Source organism: Panthera uncia, assembly GCF_023721935.1.
Source record: "Panthera uncia isolate 11264 chromosome A1 unlocalized genomic scaffold, Puncia_PCG_1.0 HiC_scaffold_17, whole genome shotgun sequence".
NCBI classification, from domain to species: domain Eukaryota; kingdom Metazoa; phylum Chordata; class Mammalia; order Carnivora; family Felidae; genus Panthera; species Panthera uncia.
Window position 1 is genome coordinate 34,586,402 of NW_026057577.1, and position 24,003 is coordinate 34,610,404.

The 24,003-nt window shown below is 47.0% G+C and overlaps 1 protein-coding gene across 4 annotated transcripts in view; it reads right to left on the reverse strand.

The window, feature by feature from the left end:
• The window catches only part of FGF1 (fibroblast growth factor 1), a 103,251-nt gene extending 84,113 nt beyond the window's left edge, over window positions 1-19,138 (reverse strand). The window contains exons 1-2 of one of the 4 annotated variants that reach the window (XM_049648523.1): window positions 17,989-18,980; window positions 7,865-8,019 (exon numbers count right to left, since the gene is read on the reverse strand). The gene's annotated coding sequence lies outside the window, so the exon portion shown is untranslated. Of the gene's footprint in view, window positions 1-3,039; window positions 4,230-7,864; window positions 8,020-17,988 lie in introns of those variants that run through there. The other 3 variants (XM_049648520.1, XM_049648524.1, XM_049648521.1) reach the window with 3 other exon arrangements.
• Window positions 19,139-24,003: the final 4,865 nt, after the last annotated feature.

Sequence of the window (24,003 nt, forward strand, 5' to 3'; positions counted from 1 at the left end):
TCTCCGCTCTCCCACAGTTGCCATTTCTAAACTCTGACAGAGATTCTGAGGAAGTAAAGAAGAGTCTTGTTTTCTAGAGGCTCTTTATGTCCCCAGAGGTATTGATGCAGCACTTTGCACACATTGATTAATCAACGCAGGCTGCTTGTGTTCCCATCAGACCAATGGCAAAGGCAGAGATGCTCTGGTCCATCTGCCCCCATGGGTGCGAGGGCCGGAACACGCCAGATCGATGTCTCCCTTCTAGGTGCCTGACATCACTTGTTTCCCTTTGATGCCCATCAGCCAAAAGAAGTTATTCATCTCTAAGCATGAATAATAACCACTAAGCTGGATTTTTCCAGGCAACCAAAGTGAGTTCTCTGAAGAGCTGAGAGTAGGCTGGCTAAGCCAGAGTAGGTGGCATATGGCCTGGGGTCCATGAGGGGTGTGGTCCCCTAAGTCAGGGTCACAGGCCCTAGACACAAACTTGTCAGCTTTGCTTTCACATGTGGTGCACCCTTTTCTAGAACTGTGAGGAGCAGCAGAGAGCGGGAGATCCCACTTCTGTCCTGGGCCTTGGATTTCTCAATCCAAGATTCTGTGAGTCACTCATTCATTCATTGGGCCAATATTTACTGAGCACCTCTGTGGCTAGGCTCTGTCCCAGGGATACAGCACGAAACAAGATGGATGAGATCCTGCCCTTGTGAGGCTCACGTTCCAGACAATAGCAAGCGTTAAAAAAGTTGACAAGATAAATACAGACTGGGGCAAGTCCCATGATAGAGACGGGAAAGGAAGCCTCTTTGGGGGAGTTGCTGAGAGAGGTGAGGCCCAAGGATGAAAAGATCTGCTATGTGAAGAACAGGGTTGGGGCACCTGGTGGCTCAGTCGGGTAAGCATCCGACTTCGGCTCAAGTCATGATATTGCGGTTCACGGGTTTGAGCCCTGGGTTGGGCTCTGGGATGACAGTGCCGAGCCTGCTTGGGATTCTCTCCCTCCCTCTGTCTCTGCCTCTCCCCTGCTCATGCTCTCTCTCTCTCTCTCTCTCTCTCTCAAAATAAATAAGTAAACATTGAAAAAAAAAAAAAAAGAGAACAAGGTAGAGCATTCCAGGCGGATGGAACAGAAGTCACAATGTCCAAGAGGCTGGTAAGGACATGGAACCTCAGAGGAACAGAAAAGAGGCCAGTGGGGCTCGAGTGGGTGGGAGAGGTAAGAGGAGCAGAGTCAGGGGATCCTGCTCCCCAAGAGGCCTTGGGCTGCTTACTCACCTTCCTGAAAATCCCCTCTCTTTTCCAAAGTGTGCCCCGCTTGCCCCCACAACTCATCCTTGCTTAGCCAGATCCAGCCCCTCTCCAGGAAGAAAAAGGAAGAGAGTTCTTTTTGTGGCAGGCAGGGCTTCTGGCAAAGGCGTTGCGTTCACTTTTACATGGGGGCTCCTGAGTGCATTATGCCAACGATACCTGGCACTGACAAGAAGTTTCCCAGCGATGGAGATGGCGTGCGTGTGGTAGTGGGGCTCTCAGGCACCACCCAAGTGGGAACTTGCCGGCTGCGGGCCCATCTTGCCACTGCTCCCGTGAGCTCACCAGTGAGGCAGCGTTTGGCATCAGGTCCTTTGCACTGCTCCTTTCAGGTGCTTCTCTGCTCACTTTCACCCCTAGTGCCCTCAGCGGTCTCTCTGGGCTCCCTTCCCTTACCTCTTTCCCCTTCATAACCGGAATCTCTGCCATTCTCCAGAGCCCCCACTGAATAATTTGCCTCTGGAATGCATGCCTGCTCCTGCACCTTCAGACAAAGTACAGCAAGCAGATGGGTTATATTCCGAGGCCCCCCTGTGTCCTCCAAGTGTTGCCAAATGGGGGGCTGCCCGGCCAACCTGTCCGAGCTGCCAAGCTGGCTCATTAACCGTTGACAGGACAGAACTGTCCCCGTTTGACCCTTCCCAATGGAGCCTTGACAAACACCTAGAATGTGCTCTGTTGAGGGTCGACAATGGCTAGAACTTCATTCCCTAGAGGCGAAGCAGCCAACCCCAAGTTTGTGAACTCAAAAAGTCTGATGTCTTGCTTTTGGAAAGACCCACTGCTAAAGCATGCCTTTGACGTCTCTATCCCAGGATTCCCTTTGTTGAAAGGAGTTTGCCGTATCCAGGATTCCTTCCTTCTCTGGCCTTCTGTGGTTCTCACTTGAAGGACCCAAACTGTCAACCCAGCTGCCATGGTCTGGCCCCCTCCTGGGCCTTGCTCTCTGACCCGTCCCCCTTCTTCCCTACATTCATTCTTCCCTTCCTTCTTCCAGCCATACCGGCCTTTCCTCCACCCCTTGGCAATGCCGCACTTCCTCACACTGTGTGACCTTTGCAGTATTTTCCCTCCGTCTGAAACACTCATCCCTCACCCAGTGGATGCTTGCCCACCCCCTACATCTCAACCCAAGCGTCACGAACTCACCAAAACCTTTCCAGACCCCGTGACTGGGTCCGGTACTGCATATGCTTTCCTGAGACACGCAGGAGAATTACTGTGTGATTGAGTCCGTGTCCCTCTCTAGCCTCTAGCTTTCAGGAAGGCGGGAACCGTCCGTTCCAGGCTGTATCACAGCCCCAGTGTCTAGCATGCTCCCTGGCACACTGGCAGTAGCTCACAAATGAGGTGAATGAACCTGAGGTGAAGGCACTAGTGACCCTCAAGTAACCCCCCTCCCAGTCCCCATTCTTTGTCCTCTTTATCTGGCTGCCTCTTTATTTCTTTACTTTCCCTTCCCTCCTCTTTCCTCCCCTCGTCATCCTTGCTGCTCATTCCTTCTTCCTTCCTGGGACTTAGACTATCTGTGAGTCCCATGAACACTGTTTAAAGTCAACAGAAGTTGACTCCTGAGTTAAAGAGACGAGAAAGTTGTCATAACTTGGTAGGATGTGTTGGCCTCAAACTAGATCACTCCAAACTCAGGACCTGGGGGTGAACCTAGGCTCCCACCATAGTAGTTTTCCAGGGCTCCCCCAACAGGTACCACAGACTGGCGGCTTAAACAACAGAAGTGTATTGGCTCACAGTTCTGGAGGCCAGAAGTCCAAGGTCAGGGTATCAGCAGGGCTGGTTCCTTCTGAGGGCTGGGAGGAGAAGCGTTGTTCCAGGCCTCTCTCCACGACTTGTGGATGGCCTTCTTTTCCCTGTGTCTTCATGCCATCTTCCCTCTAGGTATGTCTTTCTGTCCCAATTTCCCCATTTTATAAGGATGCCAGTCATGCTGGCATTAGGGCCCACCCTAATGACATCATTTAAACTTGATATCCTCTGTAAAGGCGTCTCCAAATAAGGTCACATTCTGATAACTCTGCAGGTTAGGACTTCAACATGTGAATTTAAGGAGAGGACGTAGTTCAGCTCCTAACACCTGCCTTCCACCTGCCCATTGCCTCAGCCCTTTCTGATTGATTGAATGAGAAAAAAGTAGGGGAGCACAGGGCCACATCATCTTCTGAGAAAGTTAGGGCCTGGGAATGGAAGCGGACCAGAGAGGAACGTGAACCAGAGAAAGGCACCCAAGAGCGAGAAGGGAAGGCTGAAGTGACCAACAGGTAAAACTCCGCTGATAGGAGGTTCCATGATGGTGCTCTGGTAATCTGCTTGTCCAGAGTTCATACCCCAGATCGGCCACTTCCTAGCAGCGAGGGCTTTCCCCTCACTTGTAAAAGGTGGATAATAATTGCACCTAACTTATGGGGTGGTTGTGAGGGTTGAGTGAGGGAATAGCATGAAGGGGTTGGCCCTGTGCCTGGCACATAACAACTCGGCGTGCAGTGTGGACACTGTCGTGGATGTTGCAACACGTGGAGGGCTAGTCCGAGGAAGACGGTAATTCAGGAAGGAGGGGATGACAAGGAAGAGGCCAATTGTCCCTGACTCAGACCAAATGACTCTGTGTTCTCGTTCACAGCAATGAAGGGAAAAGAACCAGAGCAATGGTCAGACTTGGGTTTCCTCAACTGTCCCCTGTGGACCAAAGATGGAATCACCTGGGTCCTACCCAGGAAATGCAGAATCGTGGGTCCCTCCGGAACCTGGCTAAGTCGGGACTTCGATGGGCCGGACCTGGGTACCTGATTTTTTTAAACAAGCTCCCCTGTGATTATTATGCACATTTGTTTGCAAGCTACAGGTCCTGGAGAGACAGAGGGGAGTCTTGTCTGAGGTCCCCCCCCCCACACCTGTACAGCTCTGGTGCAAGAGGGGCTTGCTCCTCACGCCTGTCCCCACCACTAGCATTCCTTGGACAAAGTCAGAGGTCATGAGCAGTTATGCAGAAAACAAATCTCTGTCGCATTTTAAACGTTCTCCTTAGAGGGGTTGCACCAGCAGATCGAGTCTTTTACAGACACCAAGTTCTGGATGGCCCATCCCTTCTCTCTCTACGACTGGAGTCACCCAGTCTTGACGTCGAGCTGAGCTCAAGCTGACCTCTGACCTCAGGCCTGCAGAGTTGAAGCGGGGTGCTGGCCCAGCAGGCTTGTGCCTCTGCCTCTGTGTCTGTTGTCAGGCACCATTTCCTCTCTTCTTGGGCATCATCCGCTGACTGGTTCAGGAAAACCTGAGGCCCCTCTTGTTCCCCCATGACTGCATTCATGTCTTGTTCCTGAAGACCTGGTCTCAAAAGCCGTAGGTCCTCAAAGTGGAGAGTCTGACTGTGAGCCAAGCTGGGGTCTGCCTTTCTTTCTTTCTTTTTTTCAATTTTTTAAAAAACGTTTATTTATTTTTGAGAGAGAGAGATAGAGTGTGAATGGGGGCGGAGCAGACACACACACACACACACACACACACACACAGAATCCGAAGCAGGCTCCAGGCTCTGAGCTGTTGGCACAGTCTGATGTGGGGCTCGAACCCACAAACCATGAGATCACGGATCATGGCATGAGCTGAAATCAGATGCTTAACCGACTGAGCCACCCAGGCACCCCCTGGGGTCTGCCTTTCTTAGGAGAGTTTCCAAATCCTGGCCTACTTTCCTAGGTCTTCAAATATCACCTGTCGTGAATTCCTGTCACCAAATTCCACGTCTCTTAGGACCCCTCCAGTGATCCGATAAAACATACATGGCAAATCAGGTGGGAGCACAGCCTGGGTATGACATGTGGCTCTGTCACTTGGTGACTGCGTGAACTTCGGCAAATGGCCCAGCCCAGCAAGCCTCAATTCCTACTTCCCAGGATTGTTATGAGAATTCAGCAAGATCAGATACATAAAGCCAAGTCGGGTACCCGGCACATAGTAAGGGCACAGGAAACATAAAGTGTCACTTTGGACTTTGGAACAAAAGGACTTGTGTACAGCATGTTCAGAACTCACCTTTCACTAATAGCAAATACATAGTAGTTACTATAAGTCAGGCACTAAGAGCATGACTCATTTGAGCCTTTCAGCAACAAGGTTGGTACTTTCTTACCCCATTTTACAGATGCGGAAACTGAGGCACAAAGCCACAGGATTAATAAATGGCACAGTCTGAATCTGAACCCCAGGGAGCCCCGCTGCAGAATCTATGCACTCGACCACTATATTAGGCTGCCTCTCTTAATTCGGAATATTTAGGAATCAAACACTTCATATTCCCTTCCTTCCTCTTCTCTCTCTGTAGACCACTGGCCTGGATGCTTGCCCTTGTTCCCATACCTTGGACCCTGCCTCCCAGCTGAGTTGGACATCCTGTCAGTCCACACTCACTGTTACCTGCCCCCGCCCCCCCCAGGTAGGTGCCCTCCCTTTTCTGTGGCTGAGTGGGCTCAATCCAGTTGTACCTTGAGATGGGACCCCTTGTCAGTACTCCATAAGCATGTGTTGATTAGTGAAAAACAGGGGGGAAAAAATCTTCATTCACCTATAATTCGTTTCACGTGTAGGCATTAGATTCACCTAAAACCGGGTATGCCTGCGGCACCCGTGACAGATTGCTTTTCCAGCAGCTTAACTCAAGGAGCATTGCATTGGCCAAGCAACACCCTTTGATAAGGTGGATGGGGAATGCCTTACACTCTGTACCGTCCCTCACTCCTAGAGGGTGGCCCAGCAGGCCTGGCAGCTCTGTGATCCTCCACGGTTTACTAGCATCCACAGAACGCATGTGAGCCAGGCGAGCGAGCACACTCTCCATCCTGGGTCAGGCATCCCTTCACTTAGTGTAGGTGGAGCCTAAGATGCCGTCCACCCTCACCACTGAAAGCATCATCATCGTGGTTGATGCTACTGGCCTATGACGTCAAACCACTTAACCAACCCCATAGCGCTTCCTTAAATCCTTTTCGGAACCAGGCAAGCCGTATCTATATGTATGCACAGCAGATCTGGGAGAGAGTTTACAAGAAAGTCTGTTTTTCTCCCTTCATTATTTGTGTATCAGTTTGGCCTTTGTTTAAGTACTTCATCTGCAAAGCCATTTACTCATACTAGCAAAGGCAGGGTCAACAGAAGAAAGCCTCCAGTGCTCACCAGCTGCCCTCAGCAGCACCTTTGATGATCTTGCCTTCAGATATACAATCTGAAAAGGGGAATTTCCTCAGAAGCCCTCAATGACCAACACAAAGAAAACAAAGGAAAAGGGAATTTGTGACTGTGAATCACAGTCTCCACCAAAATCCACACTCATTCACCCAGACAGTCCCAGTAAACAGCTGGCCAGCCCTTCACTGGACACCACTTTGCAAAGCCGGGCTTATTTCTTTTCAACCCTTTGCCACCATCAGGGCTGGCTGAGCCTCACACAAAGCCCCGGTCGTCCTGTGGCGGATGCTCGCCTCTCCCACCGCTGTTTGCAGAACTACATCATAAACAATCACATCTCTGTAGGGAATGAAAGGGAAAGTGCCAAAGCAGAAAAAGAATGCAGAAGAGTGTGTGGGGAGGTTGGGGGGGGGGGCGGCACAGTGGTTAAAGCAGCTAGAGAAAGCACTGAATGTTTACATTCTGCTGAGTCATGCAGGGAGCTCTTAGACCCCAGTGCCCAGATAAGGTGAGTTCCTCTTGGGTCTCTGAAAAATGGGCACTTGATGCCTAAATTCTCCCCCAGACCTGGAGGTCTGAATTTTTCAACTGTTCTTTAGAAGTCTTGCACACTTTGGGCATGTAATAGTGACGTGGATGTGGCTAGCCATTCCCGCACCTTCTCCTCCAGTGCCAGTCTGCAGGGGCACTGAGATGAGCGTGTGATATTCAAAGATCAGAAGGAAGGTAAGGAATAGTCCAGGTGAGCCACGGGGCCATCCGAATAGCCGCCTATCCTATCACATTCAGCTAATCCTGTATTTCAGCCCGACTTTTGTATCAAAATTAGGATAAAGTTTGAGGTGCTCAGTGAACAGCCTTCCCGAGGCAGCTGAATGTCCAGGTTCCCCAAGAGGGTGAGTGTGACACAGCAGGCTCACGCCCTCCAGACTTAACTAAAGCTACCGATTTTGGCTTCTGTGGAAACGAAGGGGCTGTATCCAGCGCTTCAGTAAATGAGGACATTCCGCCCCCTCCAGTCCTCGTCGGCCCGGCAGTGGAGGAATAAAGGTGCTGGGGCAACATGGTGCAGGATCGTTTTTACAGTCTCTGAAGTCTAGGTGCTATTTTTACATGCCTGTGCCACGGGCGATGCCTCTCCCCAGAGCGGCCGGCACCACGGATTAAACCCAGCCAGAGGCGAGCTTCTGGGGATCCACTTGCCGGGGAACTGGTTCCAGTGGTATCTGCTTAAAACATCCCACTGCCTTCAGTCTTCCCATTGTTTTCCCCCCTCTCCATGTAATATTATCCTTGCACTTGGACACACACACATACGCACGCCCTCAGCTCTGCACACAACCTGCTCTTTCCTCCCCGAAACGGAGACTCAGATTCTTACCTGAAAACCTTTGTAGGCTGAGGACTGTGCCTCTTCGTCCAAGGGCAACACGGAAATCCACTGGGTGTCGTCTGCTCCGTGTCACTGTCACTGTGCTGCGGCTGCTTTCCCAGCAGCCCCACGCTGGCTCTCTGAACTTCTCGGTTACTGCAGCTCTGTGTGGGGAGAGGGGACGGGCCGTGGCATGCACATCAGGTTGCTGGTCTGCCTCCAGACACCATGCCACAGAGCCGGCTACCAGTCCCGCAGGGTCTTGTGGGAAGCAGGGAGGCAGGCTGGGGAGCTGAGAATGCCAGCCTCTGGGTCTCTCTCTGACCTTGTTTATCAGCAGAGGGGACCTGCCTGTAGACTACAGCCCGCACTGACCCCACCCACAGGGACATACACAGAGCTCTAAGTGCCCCCAACTCTGGACAGCCAGCAGCAGGCAGAGCTATTGGCCAGCAGGGAAGGGAGGCAGAGACGACAGACGGCAGCTATCCTGGGTGTTATTTTAACGTGGTTTGTCTTGGGGCAAATGGCTGAGCCGAATGGACTACTGGCCTGTCTGAGCAGAATCCTGTTTATTTGGAAGCCTCAGTCACCAGGGAAACAGCAGGTCGTGGCTCAGAGACGCTCCTCTGGAATCAGAAGGCTGCCGGATGAAAGAGTCCTTTTCTGTTCTGTCATCTGGCATCCCTGCGCAGGGTGTAGGTGTCTGCGTGTGGCAGAGTGTGTGTGTGTCTGTTTGTGCCATTCCTAGGGCCAAGCCTTGCAACGGGCATGTTGCAAAGCCATCCAAGGCAATGGCCGTCCAGGCTAGGGCTGGATGGGGCTGTGGAGCACGTATTTCTGTCGTTCCTGACCAGTGGTCAAGCCTGTCACTGCTGAACCGGGCTAATGAATCCTCAGGTGAGCCCAGCTCCAGGGGTGGGGATTTCATTAAAGGACCACAGGCATCATCTTCATGCCGCTGGCCGGGACAGGGTGAGGAAGGGAGGAAGCTGCCTGTACAAATAACTCTTTGGCTGGCAGGTAGGGAATGAAGCTGGAAATTGGATTAAAAGGATGTGGATCAGGAGGTATCTTTGAAGAGACTAAATGGAAACATGATGAATAGTTTCCTATAACTGAAGAAGGTCTCTACTCCTTATGTAGGCATTGGAAGCCTGGGAGGTATGTGTTTGTATGCATGAATGTTTGTCCAAGCCCGCCCGCCTGCTGATTCAGATAGACAGGTACGGATTGACCTGTGAGAACTAGAAATATGCTCTCTAGGGGCACCTGGGTGGCTCAGTCGGTTGAGCATCCGACTTTGGCTCAGGTCATGATCTCATGGTTTGTGAGTTCAAGCCCTATGTCGGGCTCTGTGCTGACAGGTCAGAGCCTGGAGCCTGCTTCGGATTCCGTGTCTCCCTCTCTCTCTGTCCCTCCCCTGCTCACTCTTTCTCTCTCTCTCTCTCAAAACAAAAACAAAAACATTAAAAACAAAATACTGCTCTCTGGTCTCCACCTCCCCTTGGAAGGTGGAGGTGGGAGCCTCTCTCCAAAGGCATCATGTGGCATCCAGGGAGCCGTTTTTGTGCCTTTTGAGGAGATGAGCCTCCCTGGAACAGGATGGATAAGCCACGGCTCTCCTGAAAGGGACTTGAAAAGTACAGAAAAAAAATGATTTCACCAAATTTTATTAATTGGAACCTCCGTGAGCTGCCATGCCTACATATTCAAAGGTACTCATAATTTGCTTTCAAAAATAATAATCTTCCTGAGTGTCTGCACAATTCCAAAGGACCTTCTGAAGCACAGAAAGATAAAAATATTTCGGATAATCGTCTTCTCAATACTGGAGAATTATTATGCTACCTCCAGTGTGCATGTTAACTTTCAACCACATGGAAAGATAGATCTTAAGGTTAGGAAACACTAAATTAGGAAATTAAACCCATTAAATAGCTAACTAAAAATTCTCAGGACAGAGATGCAGCTCAGGGTCTCACCCAGCGTGCATCCCCTAATAAAAGCCTTTGCTGTGACTAAACGCAGGTGTCCCTAGTCAGGGTCATGCCCTTGAACCTGCCCACTGTGTGGTTGACCCTTCCCGTGCAGCTCGGCCGGGTTCCCGTTCCATCCTTCCTAAAGGAGATGGATGAGACTGCTAACCGCATCTTCCCTGCAAGCCAACAGGAGTAATGGGACCATCCAGTGTGCCAAAACGTGTGAAAGCACCTTGAAAACGGGTAACACAAGTGTAAGTCATTATTTTAGTGTTTTTTCTCCATTCTATCCAGTTGTGAACTGCTGTTAAAAAAAAAAAAAACCTACAAGGATTTTCCACAAAGATAATCCCTGGCTACTGATATAAACTCATTTTCTTTCTTTCTTTCTTTCTTTCTTTCTTTCTTTCTTTCTTCTTTCATGTTTATTTATCTTCAAGAGAGAGACAGAGTGCAAGCGAGGGAGGGGCAGAGAGAGGGAGACACAGAATCTGAAAAAGGCTCCAGGCTCTTGAGTTGTCAGCACAGAGTCCGATGTGGGGCTTGAACTCATGAACCGTGAGATTATGACCTGAGCCAAAGTCGGATGCCTAATAGACTGAGCCACCTGGGTGCCCCTAAACTAATTTCTTTACTGCATATCTGATATTCAGCAATGTTACTGTCCAAATACTGGGAAATAATGAATCCTCAGTTCCTTAGAGTATTTACTGTAATATAATTCCCCTCAATATTGAATTTTTAAACATTTCACTTTAATATCCCCCAAACTCCACATTTATTTCAACTTTCATATCAAGCGTCTAAATTTGTCTTTTAAATAATATACATTTGGATGTTTTGAGTCATGAGACATGATAATGTTAATGCTTTCTGGCCTATTATTTAGCCTGGGAAGAGACTTGGAGATTGCCTTGTCTGAAGGTCTGGCCTCAGAATAGCCCTCCAGCTCTGGGTCAGGAAATAATAGCTGTTGAGGCTGTTCATTAAGCATCCATAATACTCTAGATCCTATGCAGGTCATGTAACAGAAACATACCTTCCCTCAAAGCTCTTAGACCACATTTAAAGCCGTTTCTGCAATGCTTAAAACCTATCTGCAGGGGGAAGCCTGGGGGGCTCCATCGGTTAAGTGTCCAACTCTCAATTTCGGCTCAGGTCACGATCTCAGGGTCGGCAGATCAAACCCCATATCAGGCTCCGTGTTGAACATGGAGCCTGCTTGGGATTCTCTGTCTCTCCCTCTGCCCCTCTCCCCTGCTTGTGGTCTCTCTCTCTCAAAATAAATAAATAAATAAACATTAAAAAAAAAAACACCCTATATGCAGGCCTACTAACACGGCAGGGGGTAGGTCTGTGAAAGGAAGAACATGACAGATTTGCAAGACCAACAGAAATCCTGGTAGAAGCCTTGTAGTTTTATCCACAGAGGTGTGGCCATGGCCAGAGTCATCCACACCTGAAATATTGTGGCTGCTTCTGGAAGTGAGATTTTTCTTTCCACATCCTAAGAGATTGATTCACAATGGAGCACTTCAGCAGTTGCTATCATAGAACGTGGCTCTAAACCTTATAAGAGCCTTAGAAGAGTGCTAAAAGTAGAATGTGGCATTTCCATGCCTTGACTTATTCCGTGCTTGGGGCCTCTGAAAAGCAGACATCACTTTTTAATTGCCCCAACATGAGAGTGGAACCAAAGCATGATATATAGAATCAGCAGAATTCAAAATGCCCCCAGCAACTATTCTCTCTCTCTCTCTCTGGGCATAACATAGAAGCAATGGCTTCTTGTGCCTTGAATCTTGAAGCTGACAGTCAGTATTTGCTTTAAAATTTCCCCATTCGTTTGTCCTGTTTCCATAAATGATGCAGTTATTTGAAACACACACCGGACACACTGCATTTTCTTTCTAATTCCATTTGACCTTGTTGGGACACAACAAATCCTAATCAGCTGACAGGAGAAATCAGATGCTGCACTATACTCTCTCCCCTAGCAAAGTATTTCCTTCTGTTTATGCCAAATCATGCAATTAAATGAAGGGCTTGCTGGCCTCATGGCGAACCAACTGCCAGGATGACGGAGGGGAGGGATTTGACACACAGGGCATAGGGAAATGCCGCAGACGTTTACAGGAAATTGTATTAGTTGCCTGAGGAGACCTGAAAGCCACAAACGTCACAGAGCTGCAGGACAGAAACAGGGCCCAGTGGTTCTCAAGGGGGCAGTCACCTGATCCTATGGTAATCCAAGAACAGGAGCTCACCCCAGGGTCAGCCTGGCTCTCTGGCTTCTTCCGGGGATTGTACTTGGAAGGGACTAACCCATGAGGGGTGGGCTTCTTCTTCTCTGTGATATTGATCATCCACTGCCTCTTCTATTTTATGTTTTCTTTTATCTCAATTTTTAAATTTTTATTTTAAAATATTTTATCTTTAAATAAAAGTAATGCTTTGCACACATGGCCACATGCACAATGTACAGAAGGGTATAAAATGACCCTCACTAAGCCCCTCTCCCCAAAGATAACCACTATTAACTTTTTTTTTCCTGGACCCTTTAGTGGGGAAACGGCTTCATACACCTGAATGTGTATATGCTCAAAAACAATTTACGAGCAATGTCCTGCATTGTTGTTTGCTTTTCACTTAGTAATAAATCTTTGCACATTGGTGTAGTCTGTCCAAGCACCAGTGTTCCTGGGCTATTGCAAAATCCTCCTAGCTGATTTCCCTGCTTCTACCCAAGTTACTCTCTATAGTTCATTCCAGAGGGATCCTGCTAAAAGATAAATCAGATCATATACCTGTTTGTTCACAACTGTCCAGTGCCTTTGACTTGCTCTAAGAATGAAAGCTAAGCTTGCTATCACCAACCGCTTTCCTAAGTCCACCTCCTATGAATTGCTTGGTCATTTGTTGCAGTCATACTACTCATCTAGGCCAAACGTAGTCCTACCTCAGGACCTTTGCCCCTGCTACTCCTGCTTCCTGAGGTGTACTCATTTGTTTTCTGCCCCTCTTTGTATGGCAAGCTCTTGCTTATCATTCTTGTCTCATTTCAGATCACCTTCTCCCTGACCACCTGCTCTAAATCAGCCCCTATCACTGTTCTTCACATCCTCCTGCTTTCTTTTCCTTCACAGACCTTACTGCCATGGAACATTATGATATTCAGTTAGCTGTTTACTGGTTTGTTTCCTGGCCCCTCTGCCACACACACTGGAATATAAACTCCATGAGGAAAGCAGGGATTTCATCTGTCTCTTCACCATTACATCCTCAGTGTCTAGACCAGTGGTTCTCAAGCTTGGATGTGCATCGGAATCACGTGGAGGGTTGATTAAAACGCAGATTGCTGGGCCCCAACTCCAAAGCTTCTAATTCAGGCGGTCTGGAGTGGGCCTCGAAATGTGCACGGCTAGCAAGTTCCCAGATGACGGTGAAACTGCGTCCAGGAACCAAACTCTGAGAACCCTCAGTCTCGACAGTGCCTGGCCCCCGGTGGGTGTGCATATGTATTTGCCACATGAATGTATGAGTGTGCACCTAAGGGACTGCCACCTTCTTTGTCATGGCTTTTCCACTTCATTATTTACTTATATTTATGTCTGTAAGTCTCCTCAAATTCTTTGTGACAAGAGGGTCCAAGTTTTGTCAGCTACTTTTAGAACACGATTTATCAGCTCCACCAGTTTGTCAGCAGATGAATAAAAACGTAACGTTTTATAGGCCCTGGGAGATCCATGGGAGTCCCATCTTGTTCTCTGCCTCAGTAAACCATGAGAACAAAAGGTGGGATGACTCTCACTTGACATGTGATGGACAATTTTGCCCAGAAGTAATCGCTCAGGCCTCCCCTGTAGTTGTTTAATAATTGTCACCTTGGCTTGGATTCTGCCTCGTGCTTTGGAACATACATACATAGTCTACCTGGACCCCAGGGTATGAAATGTAGGGAGTCCAATGGTTTTCCTGTGAGTCACAAAACCCCTGAGAATCTGACAAGATCTGTAACCCTTTTCCTGAACACACACACACACACACACACACACACCTTTTTTATGTTTAATTCCTGGAAGTTACAAGATACCCCAAGTCAAAATTCAAAACTCCTGATTTGTGAATTGTCTGTCTATGTGGCAAAAAACCAAAAACAACGTGGATCCTTAGTTTAGTATTTAAATTCCCGAGGAATCAGAAAGTTAAATGTAAGAAGACAAACCTTAGAGGAAAACATGAATTAATAAGATTAATAATCTTATTATTTATTTTAAATAAGGTACAAGTTAATAAAGACCCCCCCTGTAGAGGCACTCAGAGCCCCAATAAGATTTATAATCTTAGAAGGGAGAATGCTTTTTGGAGCAGGACTTGAAACCCAGAAATGAAAAGAGAATAGTGAGATCACTTCCATAACATTTTGAATAATCCACACAGGAAAGAGGGGAACAGAAATCCTCCCAGCTTAGACTCTGTGGAGAAATCTAAAGATCCCGTTTTTCCCATCTGTGTTCTTTCCACTTGGATTTTCTGGGTGGTCTGTGGCCGAGCAATGTGGGAGAAGACCTAAGCTTATCAGAGCAGATGGGGTGAGGTCACATCCTTCAGGGAAGCCGTCACTGGGTTCATTATTTGATTAGCCATGGTTGGGTTTTTAAACAACTTTGAGATATAATTCACATACCGTATAGTTCACTCATTTAAAGTAAACAATTAAACGGTTTCAGTGTATTCACGTGGTTGTGCAGCCATCGCCGCTAATTTTAGAACAGTTTTGTCATCCCCAAAAAGAAACCCCATACTCATTAGCAAGTACTCCCCACACCGTGTTCCTGCCAGGCCTAGGCAACCAACAATGTACTTTATGTCTCTGTAGAATTGCCTGTTATGGCCGTTTCGTAGAAATGAAATCATACAGTATGGGTTTCTTTCCCTTCAAAAGCATAATGTCTCTGAGGTTCATCAGTGTTACAGCATGTTTCAGCACTTCATTCCTTTTTATCGCTGAGTAATATTTCATTGTGTGGATATGCCACATTTTATTTATCCATTCATCGGTGAATGGACTTTTGGCTTGTTTCCCTGTTTGGACTGTGATGAATGATGCTGCCATGGACATGTATAGTTTTTGTGAGAACATATATTTTCATTTCTGTTGGGTCTGACAGTGGTTTTCCTCTGAAAGACTTACCCAAAGAGTTTTACTTAGCCTGTATAATTCTTTTGGTTTTTATTTTTTTTTTTTACAGTAAACTCATGGAGAAGCGAGCAGGCTTGGATCCTAAGACCTCAGAGCTCTGTTACTTTACTCCCAGGCTAGGCCCTTCTCTGCTTCTAGGTAATCTGGGACCCGATCAGTCTTGCCGTGCCTCACTTGTGAGGGCGCCAGGTCTCTGACCCTCCTGCAGGACATTGTGAGGATTAATGGCCTAAATCAAATAGGATCTGCTCTTGAGAAGATGCTGACCCATACGAATAGGTCAGTGTGTGTCACGGAAACCGCATACCCTCAAACCAAGGGCCTCGCTGGCATCAGAGGTGACAGCATCAGACAAGAGGCCCGTGGCTGGTTGTTAGAGGCATAGGTAGTCCAAAAAAATACTCACCATAGTCTCAACATTTTGGTTTCCTTTGAGATCAGATTTTGTTGCTTTCCAAATCCTGCGAGCTACCCTGTGAGGGTAGAAACGTCAGGGCCATCTGCCCAATGATGGACAGCCAAAAGGGCAAGTTGAAATTCTAAAACCCACTTTCAGCTAACATTTCCTCAAAAGTACCTCCCTCTTCAGGGCCCCAGAGGCATCTCCTTTTGTGAAATCCATGCTCCCCTGAGCTTTGTGGCTTTGGGGTAGGCAAGTGTCTCTTCACCCCTGGGTACAAACTAATAAGGACCCCCCTGTAGAGGCACTCAGAGCCCCAAGTGGCAGAAGGTGGGTCCAAAACACCCAAGCTCACTCATGCTCTTTGACCAGCCAACGGTGTTCCTTGGTCTTGAAAATCAGGCAGCCAGAAGCTCCCCTGATAAGTATGTAAATGCCAAATTTAATAGGAAATGAGATGGCAGGCATGCCTGGGTTCTAACTCCCACGTCACTGCTTAAGGGACAAGTAAGTTAATTCTCTGAGCCTCAGTTTCCCCATATGTTAAATGAGGGATAATGCCAATATTCGCCTTGTAGGGTCATTGTGAAGGTTACCTGAGATGATGCCTCTGAGGCTGCAGCATACAGCTAGAACTCAATTAATGTTTGCTATAATTATTACATTACTTTTGAAATCAGAATTTAGGACTTCACATAACCTAGCCATCCTCTCTCAGGTATTTAGGGAAGCTGGGTTTCTGTTGGTCACTTGGCACTTGCTATGTGTCAGACACCACAGAGCGGGCTAGGGATAAAAATCCAGTTTCCCCCAGGAATGTAAAATTCAAGTTTTTTACAGGGTGCGAGATTGCAGAAAGGCTCGATGAGCCAGGGAAGGCCTCAGGGGAGGCAGCACTGAGGCTGGCCCTTGAAAGGCAGGGTGGGTTCACATCCACAGAGCAGAGGGAGACACAGGTGGACAAGGACAGGGGACCGAGGAAGGGAGATCTGTCTGCACACAGGCAAGGTTGGGGGCCTAGGTGGGTCTCGTCATGATGGGTCGTCTGGGCACTGAGCCCGAGAAAAGCCTTCTGGTTTCTTTTGCACTATGTGGGGGTCTCTCTAGGAATGAGATGCCATGGGGTCTTTCAGTCACTTCTACTAATAACTATCCTTAATATGAGACTTTCTGTCACTGATTTTTGTGGACTATAAGAGGGAGGAGAAGTGATGTTGGAGGAGTTTTAAGTCTTCATCCAGACCATCACAAATATAGCAATGCACAGTGGCAGGCATTGTGTCCAGGCCCCTCCTCTAGGACTAGCACCTTGGTTATCTTTGGGGACCCAGCCCTTCATTCCTTCCAGTCTGTGTGGTTTGGGTGGGGATGACTACACCCCATGGCAAGGATGGCCACAGTGCCCACACTGGTTCAGTGAGATGCGACTCTGAGACTCTAGACTCTTGGGAAAAGGACATGCCTGTTCTTCTAGAGGGTGGCTTTGCCATTAGGGTGTCAGCCTGGAGTTGCTGGTGGCCATCTTGCCACTGCCTTAGGTGAGTCTTCCTGGGATACAATGACACGAGGATGCAGAGCCAAGAAACGGAGAGAGACAGAGTTGGGATGCTACCATCTGGGCACCTGGATCCCACCATACCACAGCCTTTTCAGTTACACAAGCAAACAAATTTCCTTCTTTTGGCACAAGTCTCTTCAAACCGCGTTTCAGTCTATTGTCGCTAAAAGAATCCTGCTTTGTTGGAGTGTCTTGCTCCCACCTACGTTTTGTGGGCTTCTTCTTAGCATAGGTATTTGTAGTCCATAGTCAGGGGGTGGCATGGTGTGTAACAAGGGTCAGTGGTACGCATTTGCTAGTGATGGCGACATCTGTACACATCCCCAGACAGGCACAAGTACATGTCATGTGCTTGGCAGGGAAAGCCGAGACTCCAAAATTGCCTTGTCTTCTTTGTCCCTCGACTCGGCTTACAGAGCAATTCTTCCCAAACCCTGCATTTTATCCCTCTTGTTCTCAACCAAAGAAATGAGTTCTGGGATCTGTTAAGTATATTTTACAGGGTTCTAAGAAGTCAGGAAAAGGTGTGGAAGGAATGAGGAGAGAGGAAGATCTGCACATCTCACTTGTGGGTTTTTTCCCCCTTTTCTCCAATAATAAGGAATGAGCCGGCCTCCTTTTGTTTCCTATTTCATGCAGGGCTTTTTAAAACTAAGATGAACTCGACTGCAGTGGGATTTGTCTAATGGTTTCTTGGAAAACATCTTCTTGGATCTCAGCAAACATAATTCACTTGGTGGGAATCATTTCTCACTTCCCCGCTAAGAACTGGACCTACCCTGTTCTTTCTGGGAGCATATTAGCCTCAAAATGAGAGAAGAGAGTACAGGTATTTTAAGCTAGCATCCATCACACAGACTCAAGTCTGCCAGAGACCCAGATCAGGGAGGAGAAGAGGAAGAAGAGGGGCAGGGGAGAGCATTCACGCTGGACCCTAGCACGAAGTCTGTAGTCATGAGCCCCTCAGAGAAACGAAACAGATGCACTCACCTCTTTGCTTTGGCTCTGGGGCACTTTCTTTCTGGGGCGAGGCAGCCACAGCAGCCTACAGCGTCCCGGGTGACCTAACGGGAGTGCTGCAGGCAGGCCGCTGCAGGAGGAAGGGAGTTCCCATTCTCCATCAGAAGGGAGTGTCCTTCACCAAAAGGAGGCGATGCCCTTATTCCCCTGGAGTTGAGGCTGTTGGTTCCGCCTGTCCTCTCTCTCCTGCTCCCTCTCAAGTGTGAATGGAGCTCAAGGGAGTCCTGAGAGAAGAGCTGAGTGCAAAGCACACACCACACCCGCCCTGATACAGGTTGTTTTCCCAGCCCGGGAGAGCCAGGGGAGGGAGGCAGCCAGTGCACTGGGAGGCCACCCTCTCCGGGGCCCCCCACCAGTGCGGCTAATGCTGGTGTACCCACGGAAAGCCCAACGGCAGGCACTTATGTATTTATTTCTCCCCTCTCATGTGATCTTATTTTTGGGCTGGATACAAAAGCTATTTGGGGGCTGGATAGCTGCCAGGTGAAAGGACCATTATCTTATCCAAGTTGTCTCCGTGCCTCTGTCTGAGCTAGTCTCTGTTGCCTCTCCCCGTATACGGCAGAACTGTGGGGATCTTGCCGTGAACCTTACTTTTCATATATCCCAGCAGTTAGTTCCCATTACTAACTTTATGTCAACTAGCTTACCCCCATCCTGTGAGGTTTCACAGAGGACAAGTATAATGAACAATGCCATTACTATTATGTCTGAGGCTGGTGGACCTGTCACATAACCAACATACAACACTATCTTAGACATAGAGACCCTCTTATCAGCACTGGGGTGGGACCTTCAGACCTGGAAGGCACTCAGGAGCAAAGTCAAGGAACAGAGTGAGGTTGTAACACTGAAGGGTCCTGACTCCCCCCTCCCCAACCAGATGGCTGCTTCCGCTTCTATCTCCCAGGGGTATAAAACTTAAAATGTTTAAATGGCTTGGTTTCTCACCTCTCAGTTTTCCTCTTCAGACATGAAAGGAAAGTTTTGAAACACTCATGCCTGACAAACGTTGTATCATCATCTTCACGATCATCACTGTTATTTATTAAGCTCTTGCTAAATGCCATTCATGTGCTGAGCCCTTTTCCTGCGCTGGCTCATTTCTCCTCCCAGCAGCCCTCTGAGGAAGGTAGTCATGTTCCAATAGGACAGCAAGAGAAGCAGAGGCTGGGAAAGGTGAGCTGGCCAGGGAAAGACCCGAGCCACCCATCTGTCTGATTCCAGAGCAGGAGTTTTGGGCCGCTGTGCTTACTGTGTGCTGCAGCTATAAATTACCGAGATTTCACTATTGTTTTCATTTCCTAAGAGGAAAATAAAAAACCTCACGGTGGATTCAGATGCATGACTTCACTCCTCAATTTCTTTCCTAATTCCAGTTCTTGAAACAGAGAGAGAAAAAGGTTTTCATCTGTTTACAGTCCTGGGCCCTGATTCTAGATACAGGATAGAGGAGTCTGGCCTCCATTCTCCTTGGAGCCCGTTTTCTATGAATAATTCATTGTGCGAACACAAACACGCCAGAGGGGACCCGGCTGGGCGGCCCACTACCCCTGAGATAGAGCCCCCGAGATCGAGTCGAACAGCTTGTCCAATACTGCCCCCTGCAGGCCTCTAGGCTGCATTACCCCCAGAGTGGCCGTCCAGACTTCACAAGGATTGTTTTTAGGGAACTGGTTCTTCTAGGCACACCTTCCTAAAACTGATTTGCCTAAGAAAGTGCCTGTGTTGGTAATAACCCTTACTGGAAAGTGTACCCCTCATTCCACAAATCTTACTAAGGTGCCGTTACTCCAAATGTGAAAATCTCCAGCTCCAGGTCCCCAAACTGGAAACATCCTTTAATAATTTAATTCAGCTTCCTTTAATGATTAATTAAGGTATTTTTCTTTTTTTAGTTTACTTATTTTTGTGTGTGAGAGAGAGAGTGCAAGCTGGGAAGGGGCAGAGAGAGACATGGAGACACAGAATCCAAAGCAGTCTCCAGACTCCAGGCTGTCAGCAAGAAGCCCAACGCGGGGCTCGAACACACAATAAGATCATGACTTGAGCCGAAGTTGGGCGCTCAACTGACTGAGCCACGCAGGTGCCCCAAGGTTGTTTTTTTTATTATTTAACAAAATTTGTTCCTTCTATTCCTTGAATTTGAGGGAAACTACTGTGAAAGTGAATCATAGGGAATCTCGGAAATAATAACAGATGAATAGGTATATTTAATTTTTTTTAACATTTGTTTATTATTGAGAGACAGAGAGAGACAGAGCATGAGCATGGGAGGGGCAGAGAGAGGGAGACACAGAATCTGAAACAGGCTCCAGGCTCTGAGCTGTCAGCACAGAACCCGACGCGGGGCTCGAATTCACGAGCCCCGAGATCATGACCTGAGCCAAAGTTGGACGCTTAACCTACTAGCCACCCAGGCGCCCCGTGAATAGGTATATTTAAAGAATGATGTCGCAACTTAAGTTTTTAATTCCAATATTTACAATATGCTGGAAGGTATTATCTTGAAGCCCTATGAACCTAATGATGAGCATGTCACACATCAACTTTAAAATGTAGGTAGAGATGGCCTCGTTTTTCAAAATTATTTCAGAAGTCACAGGAACAAAAACTGGCCGAAGCCTGTTGTACCTGGGGCTGGCCATTGCTGACTGGTAACAGATTGCTGTCCATCCATCCAAGAGAAGTGAGCACCTACTATATGTCAGGCATTGTTTTGGGCACTAGATAGAAACATGGTGAGCAAAAAGTTCCATGTTACATGCCAAATTTTTATTTGTGGCTGCCTCTAGAGAGTTGAGTGAGGCAAATAGCTTAATTTAATAATACTCATATCTAAAATTCATTTTGGATAAGTACTACTAAGGAGGAGCATTTGGTGAGTAGAGAAGGTATAAGGGAGATTGACAAATAATGAGGATTGACTTAAGTCATGAAGGAGATGTTGGGGAAATAACATCTGAACCAAGAGTAATGCAGAATCTCCATGAAAACCCTTGTAATATGGGAGGATTGGCAGAAGTGTTTTTAGAAAGGGCCTTTGCCCCTACAGAAGTAAATCTGTGTTGTAAATCAATGTTTCTCAACTGGGACTCATTTCTTTCCCAGGGGACATTTGGCAATTTCTGCAGACATAGTCGGTTGCTGCGACTGGGGTTGTATCTAGTGGGTAGAGACCAGGGATCCTGCTGAACATTCTGCAATGTACAGGACAGCCCCCACATCAAAGCAGGCAGCCCTCAAAGTCAATAGTGCTGAGGTTGAGAAACCCTGTTGAAGAAGAGGGCAGGGCAGACCACACAAGTGTCTGTAGTAGATGTGGATTCATTTGTTCATTCATTCAACAAATACTTATTAAGTGCTCACTATGTTCAAGACACCATTCTGGGCATAATTGAGGCATACCAGGTACCCCTTAACCAAAATTGTCACCTCAAATGGCCTGCCCGGTTGTGTTTCTGTGATCCAGCCTAAAACCGTCACCGTTCAAATAGTGGCAAAACTGGTCTTACTGTCTGGAGAAAGAAGAGATAAAAATGTATGCGTATTATTAGCAAGTTGGTCCCTGAAGCATTGTTTGTAAATAGTGGAAACAACCTAAGTATCTGTCTATAAGGGAATGGTTACATAATTCTAGTATATCCATATAATAGCGCCCAATAAAAAGGAAAGAAGCAAGTCTCCTTGAGGTGACACAGAAAATAACCATGAAGGTATTGATAACTGGAAAAAAATGGGAAATAGCACGTAGAGTATAATTGATGTGATTTGTGTTTTTAACTTTTTTAATGTTTATTTATTTTTTGAGAGAGAGACAGAGACAGAGTGTGAGTGGGAGAGGGGCAGAGAGAGAGGGAGACACAGAATCCAAAGAAGGCTCCAGGCTCCAAGCTGTCAGCACAGAGACTGACACAGGGCTTGAACTCACAAACTACAAGGTTATGACCTGAGCTGAAGTCAGACGCTTAACCGACTGAGCCATCCAGGCACCCTGATGTGATTTGTGTTTTTAAATTGGTTTATGTGTGTGTTTGCATATGCATGCAATTACTAAAGAAATTGTCACCAAATCCTACTAATGGCTCCCTCTAAGGAATGGAAAATAACTCTGGAACATGTTCATTGATAGTAACCCTCTACATAATTTCCTCCTTTCACATCATTTAGATTGTCTCCAGTTTATCCTCTTCATTACTACCAATATTCAACCACTCACCAACTTCTGGAGATCCTTCAACTTCTAGGACAATTCCCATTCCTTATTATTAAATACAAGGCCCTTCCAAACTTGCCTCTAGTCAGTCCTCATAGGCTGTTCTTGGGAGCTGCTCGCCCTTCCCAGCCTTGTTCCCACCCCCACCTCCCTGGAGCTTTGGGAGTCCCACGGTGGACTCGTGGGACTTCATCATGCCATATCCTTTCAAGACAAGCTCACCTCTGTGCCTGAAAAACAGTCCTCTTCTTTTTATACCTTTATTAGGATAGACTAGGTTATACTGTGGTTATAAATAATCCCCAAATTTCAGTGACTTAAAATAACAAAACTGTATTTCTCATTAATGGGCATCAACCTGTCCATTTTCAGGTTGGCTAGGCAACTCTGCTCCGTGTAATCCTTAATCAAGGACCCCGAGCTCAAGGAGGTCAAGGAACTCGTCCTCTGCATTCAGGAAAGAAAAAATAGGTAACGTTTACTACTACTCTAGAACCTAGAAGTTACTTCTTTCCCCATTTCATTGACCAAAACAAGTCCTATGACCACATCTTACATAAAATGAGATGGAGAATTTACTTTTTTTAATGTTTATTTATTTATTTTGAGAGAGAGAGAGCAGGGGAGGGGCAGACAGAAAGGAAGAGAGAGAACCCCAATAGGCTCCCTGATATCAGTGCAGAACTGGAGGCGGGGCTCCATCTCACGAACTGCGAGATCACGACCCGAGCTGACATCAAGAGTTAGACAGTTAACCAACTGAGCCATCCAGGAGCCCCGATATAGAGAATTTCAATCCTATTAGTTTCTTGGAAGGTAAGGAGTCCTAAATATTTGGGGAACCTGAATTCTATAAGTGTTAGGTATGATATTTTATATAAGTCCATTAAGTCATTTGGTAATCGTGTTCAAATAATCTGTATCCTTATTCATTTACCTGCTCACTTCTTCCTGTGGTTTTGCCAATCTTAGCTTCATATTTTTGACTGTACGTTATAAGATGTGTGCAAGTTTTATAATCACTGTATCTTCCTTGTGAATTTGTTATGATGATATATCTTTCTTTAGCTGTAGTAATGTTTTTCCTTAAAATATAATTTGATATCAATGTATACTATTATTATTAATATAATTTTAATTAATATTCACATATTTTCCGCCACTTACTTTCAACATTTTTAATTTTTTTTAATGTTTATTTATTTTCAAGAGAGACAGAGCGTGAGCGGGGTAGGGGAAGAGAGAGAGGAAGACACAGAATCCAAAGCAGGCTCCAGACTCTGAGCTGTCAGCACAGAGCCCGGCGTGGGGCTCAAACCCATGAACTATGAGATCATGACCTGAGCTTTAGTCAGACGCTCAACTGACTGAGCCACCCAGGCACCACTCAACATTTTTAAAATTAATGTTTATCTGTTTCTTATAGATAGCATGCATATCTTTTTATCCAGTTTGATACTCCTTGACTTTTTAAAAAAAATTTTTAAGTTTATTCATACATTTTGAGATAGAGAGAGAGAGAGCACAAATGGGGTAGGGGCAGAGAGAGAGGGAGAGAGAATTCCAAGCAGGCTCCACACTGTCAGTGCAGAGCCTGACATGGGGCTCGAACACATGAACTGTGAGATCATGACCTGAGCTGAGATCGAGAGTTAGACACTCAACTGACTGAGCCACCTAGGAGCCCTGATACTTTTTGACTTTTAATTGAAGTACTTTGTTCATTCACATTTGATGTAATTACTAATATATTTGGATTTAAACCTACC